At 37.1% G+C, this 6785-nt stretch overlaps 1 pseudogene; it reads left to right on the top strand.

Annotated features, from left to right (window-relative positions):
• Positions 1 to 650: 650 nt before the first annotated feature.
• On the top strand, positions 651 to 3672 carry LOC114085587 (liprin-beta-1 pseudogene; annotated as a pseudogene).
• Positions 3673 to 6785: the final 3113 nt, after the last annotated feature.

The following is a 6785-nucleotide window of genomic DNA, read 5'->3' as shown; positions in this document are numbered from 1 at the left end:
GATTCATTCAAAAATATCAATAGGATGCAGGTAGTATATAATTTATTTATTTAAAAAGAAATGGTAAAGATTCCTTTTGCTCCATTTTGTTTCATTGTACAATCATATATTTAAGGAAACATAGATTAATTTTGGTTTGAGAGTTTAATTGAAGATTATAGATTTAACTTGCTGTGAATATCTATCTTTAGAAGTAAAGGTGTAAGTTCAGCTCAATAGTGCTGTCCATATGCTACCAGTGATCTGGTCCAATGTCACAGCAACTGGAGTTGATTTGACTGGTTATTCCCCCCATGAAAGTGAAATTTGACTCATTAAGTGGTCATCTAATGCCTAACTTAGGGAGTAGTTATTATAACAGCAGTAATTAACATGTACTCCAGACCTGGGGCTGGGAGTGATGTCAGCTCCCAGCTCAGTGCCTGCCCGGATTCCTGACATGGTGTAGGGCAGACAGGGTGGGGACTGGCCGGGGAAGGAGTCGTGAGCGGCTTGCCTGCGGCGGGGCCCTGTGGCGGGGCCTTGAACTGGGAGCGACGGTGAAGGGAACTTTTGGAAGCAGTGCCGGCGGCTCTCCACCCCCAGTACAGAACTTGTATGGATCAGTTTGCTAAGGACGTGCGAGATTTGAAGAGCTGAAAAAAGTGTTAACAGACCAGGTGGAGGCTCAGGGAGAGAAGATTCGAGATTTGGAGTTTTGTCTTGAAGAGCACAAAGAGAAACTGAATGCCACAGAAGAAATGCTGAAGCAGGAGCTTCTGAGTAGGACATCCTTAGAAACTCAGAAGTTGGATCTGATGGCTGAAATATCCAACTTGAAGTTAAAACTGTCAGCTGTAGAGAAGGACAGACTGGATTATGAAGACAGGTTTCAAGACACAGAGGGACTAATTCAGGAGATCAATGATTTAAGGTTAAAAGTCAGTGAAATGGATAGTGAAAGACTTCAATATGAAAAAAAGCTTAAGTCAACCAAAGATGAACTGGCATCTATAAAAGAACAACTGGAAGAGAAGGAATCTGAAGTAAAAAGGCTGCAAGAAAAGTTGGTTTGCAAGATGAAAGGAGAAGGGGTTGAGATTCTTGATAGAGATATTGAAGTACAAAAGATGAAAAAGGCTGTGGAATCTTTTATGGCAGCAAATGATGAAAAGGATCGAAAAATAGAAGATCTCCAACAGTGCCTAAACAGGTATAAGAAAATGCAAGACACAGTGGTACTGGCCCAAGGTAAAAAAGGCAAAGATGGTGAATATGAAGATCTGCTCAATTCCAGTTCCATCTCTACTTTGTTGGATGCACAGGGCTTTAGTGACATAGAGAAAAGTCCATCATCTTCCTCAGTAATGGGATCTCCCAGTCGTGACCCATTCAACACAAGTATTCCAGAAGAGTTCCACACCAGCATCTTGCAAGTTTCAGTCCCCTCATTATTGGCAGCAACTATAGGAGTGGAAACTCCTGAAAAAACCAAGTTGCCTCTTAAACCAGAGACTTTATTTGAAGAGAATGAAGGAAAAGCAATCCTTGGTGCTGCTATTGAAACCCAGTTGTGTGATGGTCTTTTAACTTCAAGTCTGCAAAAATCCAGCAGCCTAGGCAGTCTGAAGAAGGAGACAAAAAATGGGGAAAGGAGTCTATTCAGAAGCCTTCAGAGGATAAAGCTTCAGGAGAAAGTAGCACATTTGGGAGCCTCCCTCCCAAAGTTCCAGGACGAGATGCCTCCGTGGATGACAACCCCTTTGGCACTCGAAAAGCAAGATCTTCCTTTGGCCTGGGTTTCTTTAAAATCAAAAGTAACAAAAGGACAGCAAGTGCACCAAACTTGGCTGAAACAGAAAAGGAGACAGTGGAGCACCTAGATCTGGCTGGGACATCTTCTCAGGCCAGAGATTCACAGGGAAACAGTCCTTTCCAGATATCTCCACCATCTCCAGATTCCAAAAAGAAATCCAGAGGTATCATGAGACTCTTTGGAAAACTTAGGAGAGAAGTCAATCGACTACATTCAACCCAGATGACATGGCTGAGCCTGAATTCAAAAGAGGAGGGACAAGGGCAACTGCAGGCCCCCGATTGGGTTGGTCTCGAGATATGGGACAGTCTAACAGTGATTCGGATACACCATTTGCCAAATGGACCAAGGAGCAAGTTTGTAATTGGCTTGCAGAACAAGGCTTGGGATCCTACCTGAATTCTGGCAAGCACTGGATTGCTTCTGGTCAAACACTTTTGCAGGCTTCTCAGCAAGATCTAGAGAAGGAACCTGGAATTAAGCATTCACTTCATCGAAAGAAACTCCAGCTGGCACTGCAAGCTCTAGGATCCGAGGAAGAAACCAATCATGGGAAGCTGGATTTCAACTGGGTCACTAGATGGTTGGATGATATTGGCCTCCCCCAGTATAAGACCCAGTTTGATGAAGGACAGGTGGATGGTCGAATGCTACATTACATGACAGTTAATGACTTACTGTCTTTGAAGGTTGTGAGTGTGCTGCACCACCTCAGTATCAAAAGAGCCATTCAGGTCCTGAGGATCAATAACTTTGAACCAAATTGCCTACAAAGACGACCATCTGATGAGAATAGCATCACCCCATCCGAGGTTCAGCAATGGACCAATCCTCGAGTGATGGAGTGGCTGCGCTCTGTGGATCTGGCAGAATATGCTCCCAATCTCAGAGGCAGTGGTGTCCATGGTGGGCTCATGGTTCTAGAACCTCGTTTTAATGTAGAAACAATGGCACAGTTATTAAATATTCCACCAAATAAGACACTGTTGCGAAGACATTTGGCCACTCATTTTAATCTCCTAATCGGTGCTGAGGCCCAACATCAGAAGCGAGATGCCATGGAGTTACCAGATTATGTACTTTTAACAGCTACTGCCAAAGTGAAGCCAAAGAAACTTACCTTCAGCAATTTTGGGAATCTGAGAAAAAAGAAACAGGAAGATGGAGAAGAATATGTTTGTCCAATGGAATTGGGACAGGTATCAGGAAGTGCCACTAAGAAGGGGTTTAAACCTGGTTTGGATATGCGCCTATATGATGAAGATGACTTAGATCGGTTAGAGCAGATGGAAGATTCAGAAGGGACAGTGAGACAAATAGGGGCATTCTCTGAAGGCATCAACAATCTCTCACACGTGTTGAAGGAAGATGACATGTTTAAAGATTTTGCTGCCCGCTCTCCCAGTGCCAGCATTACAGACGAAGATTCAAACGTTTGACCTGGATGAGCAGTAGGAGCCCTTTGTCTTTTTTCCACTTTATTTTTTAAATACTTACATTGTGTACTATAAGCAACAGATTGCATATTGTTTATCATTCCAACTTTTTCTTATTTAGAAGTGGAAATGGACAACAGGAGAATTGTGCCTATTCAGAATTTGCCACAAAAAATGAGACACTGGTGAATGAGAGTATAATTTTTGTTCCTCTATTTAATGTAAAAATCCATGATGTATTGTATTTAAAGTGTTGCACTTAAGATGAGTATTTTATGTTTCCATTCACATCCCAGCATGGAGGATTTGGGGAGCAGTAACCAGGGTGTGAATGACTTTGACACATCATTGCTCACTGCAGCCATCTAAGCAGGACACTCTGTGCTCAGAGGCAGTGTATGGAATTTTGTGTGCCCACTGAATGCCAGCTACACCTCCACTTGCCTCTTATCTTACTTTTATATATTTTTCTAATATATATATATATATATATATATATATATATATATATTACATAGAAAATAGAACTTTTATTTTGTGACATAAGGAAGATGATGGCAAGATCACATTGAAAATAAAAACAAAATCAGATAAAAACAAAACATAGTGATCTAAATTTTCATGTTCCAGATGGTCCTTAAGAGATTTTTCTTTCTTCACAGCTGAACTTTTTAACAAAGTTTATCTTTCAGGCTAAATTAACATACATGAAATAGCCTTTTTTAATGGCACCACAGAATTGTAGAGCTATCTATTTTGATTTTAATCTTGGATCCATTTACCTTACAAGGAAAAACTCAAGGGACATTAATATACCATTAACTTGAATATATTCATAAACATTCACACAGACCCCTCTCAAAATTGGTAGAGATAATTTCTAAAGAAATAAAAAATAAAACAAAAACTTTATAGTGTTTTTTATTTTCTTCTTTGTTACATACATCATTACATCAAAGTACTAACAGTCTGCCTAGATAATGGTATGTTTCTCAGGCCATCAATAAATGGAGCTTCATTTCATTTCAATCAGATTCAAAAATTCTGAGGCTGCAAAACTAATTATATAATGGCTATTTAATTACATAAAATGTAGTTCCTGTTTTTCTATAACACAAAACTCAAATTTTCTTTATTTAAAAAAAATAGTTGCAGCAAAAACTGTACTATTCATGTTTTTTATGGGGTATTAGAAAAAAATCTATTTTTCATTCAGTGCTACATATGCTTATGATGGTCAACTGTGGAAAGGATGGGTGTTCACAAGATGGAATGAGGTGGGCAGTTCAGTCAATGTGAGTGAACTTGTTTATAAACTCTATTTGAATATCAGTTGTGTTATATTTTATGTTGTCAGCAAGTTACCAAGCTATTCATCAAGGAACTTATAACATAGATTACTATTTATTCATAAATGAAAGGATTTGATGCTATGGGATTTCCTTTGAACTTTTTATCATTCATTACTTGGTAATTATATTGGACTCTTCCTGTATTTGGATTTTATTTTAATGTGAATATATGTCACCATTTGAAAAACTCTATTTGTTATTAGAAACTGGTTGAAAATACCAGAAGACTGTTAAAAAATGCCAAATTTTCTTTATTAGAACAATATAACATAATATTTGATAAGATTAAAATTTTTTCAATGATTAAAAAAACAACAAAAAAAATGTACTCCATATTTCTTAAGTGCCAGGTGTTATCCTCTTTATTGATTATTGCCATGTGTTCAATACTGAAGAGACTCTGTTAGGATATCCAGAGGGACAGATATTATTTTCCTAAACACATTTTTATTTTTAAAAGGATACAATGTGACAATAATAAGTATTAAAATTATAAATACCTGTTAGATATCTCTATTTATCCACAAACAGAAAAACAAATCCCATGCATCAAAAGAAATTCCATGCATCAGGGATCTGGATCTGGAGATCACATGTAGGACTAACCTTGCTTAATATAGTCCTGAGCTAGAAAAACTTGCCTGTTATCACTGACTTGTAAATTCTCATAGTACTTAACAGAATATCCTCTTTCTAATAAACATTCAATGGAAATACACTAAACTTATAAAAAAAATAATGTTTGGTACCATATCAGTTCTTGACCACACAGTAAAATTTAATTACTCATACAATAGTGAAAAAATCCAGCATATGAGCTAGGACTAATATAGAGTAAAAATGTATAGTTTTATCATTTGGAGTTATAAGATTGGCATATTATTTCCAGTCTTATAACCAACTCTCAAATTAAACTTTTGTAAGTAATTAACCTTTGTGTGACCAAGTTTGCTCATCTGTAAAACAGATACGGTAATTATTATTGCCTGGCCTGTAGGCATAGTGTGAGGATTAATGAGGTAATTTTTAAAAGCAGGTTCCTCGAAAGGTATTTTATAACCTTCTACAGTCCTGAGCTATTTGTTTTATTTTCATCACATACATGCAAAGTTAAAATGCTTTAAAAATAATTAATTCACTTATTTTAATTTTAAGTTGACCAATTATCTATCATTAACAAAGCCTTTTTGTATGGGAAAGGAGTTAAAAAGTAGTATTAATCACATGAATGATCATTAATATCTTGGTGGTATTTTATATAAGTATTTTTAAATGGAAGTTATTTGGGGGAAATGCTCATGTTTTCTGAAAGTTCAATATTTCATAATTTTCACTATATGTTTTGAATGCTATAGTCAGACACAGAAGGCTTCTGGGATCTCTTTAGGTTGCTAGACCTCAGCAACACTAACATGTTGGTTGGAACAATACTTTGTTTCGGGGAAGAGTCTGTGTATTGTAGGTTGTCCTTGGCCTCCATCCACTGGCCTCCCCCAGTAACGATAATCAAAATCAACTCCAAACTTTGCCAGTTGTCCCTGCAGAGCAAACTTACACACAGTGGAGAATTGCTATACTGAGGACTTCAATAGGGTGAAGGATTACTCCAAACTCTGCTGTAAGCAATTTGAACAGTACCGGAACCAAGGGAAAGCACAGATACACATGTGCACACCCCAGGGGCCTCATTGGGGGGATCAGGGGTAAAAAGAGGAAGTTATAGATTGGATATAAGAAACCTACACAGAAAATAGAAATTGGGATCTGATATCAGAACATATATTCATGCTGTGGTTGTTTTTAATTGATGGTAAAATAAAAATCTGCAAGCTATTTTATTTCATGACATTTTTCTTTTCACAATACATACAATATGTAGGGCCAGAGATTTAAATGACCACTGAGAATAAGAAAGCAAAACCTTTCCAAAGAAATAGCAGCATCTACTTTAAAAGTATGTAGTTATTTTAGATGCTAAAGTGTGCTCCAAGGTGTTATTTTAGCCCAGGTAGTTGCAGTAAGTGAATTCAGAACTCTTTGAACTTGAGTTTTCGTTTGATCAAGTGAATGTTACTTTAGATAATTGATAATTTTCAATTGCAAATTTTCTCACACATGAAGAAAATGTGACCTGAGCTTTTAAAGTTTTAACTTCATGAACAGAATAAATTTTCGGTTAATTAATCTATATTACTTTAATTG

The sequence above is a fragment of the Marmota flaviventris genome, chromosome 7 (assembly GCF_047511675.1).
Source record: "Marmota flaviventris isolate mMarFla1 chromosome 7, mMarFla1.hap1, whole genome shotgun sequence".
Taxonomy (NCBI): domain Eukaryota; kingdom Metazoa; phylum Chordata; class Mammalia; order Rodentia; family Sciuridae; genus Marmota; species Marmota flaviventris.
This window is presented reverse-complemented; position numbering and strand designations above follow the sequence as displayed.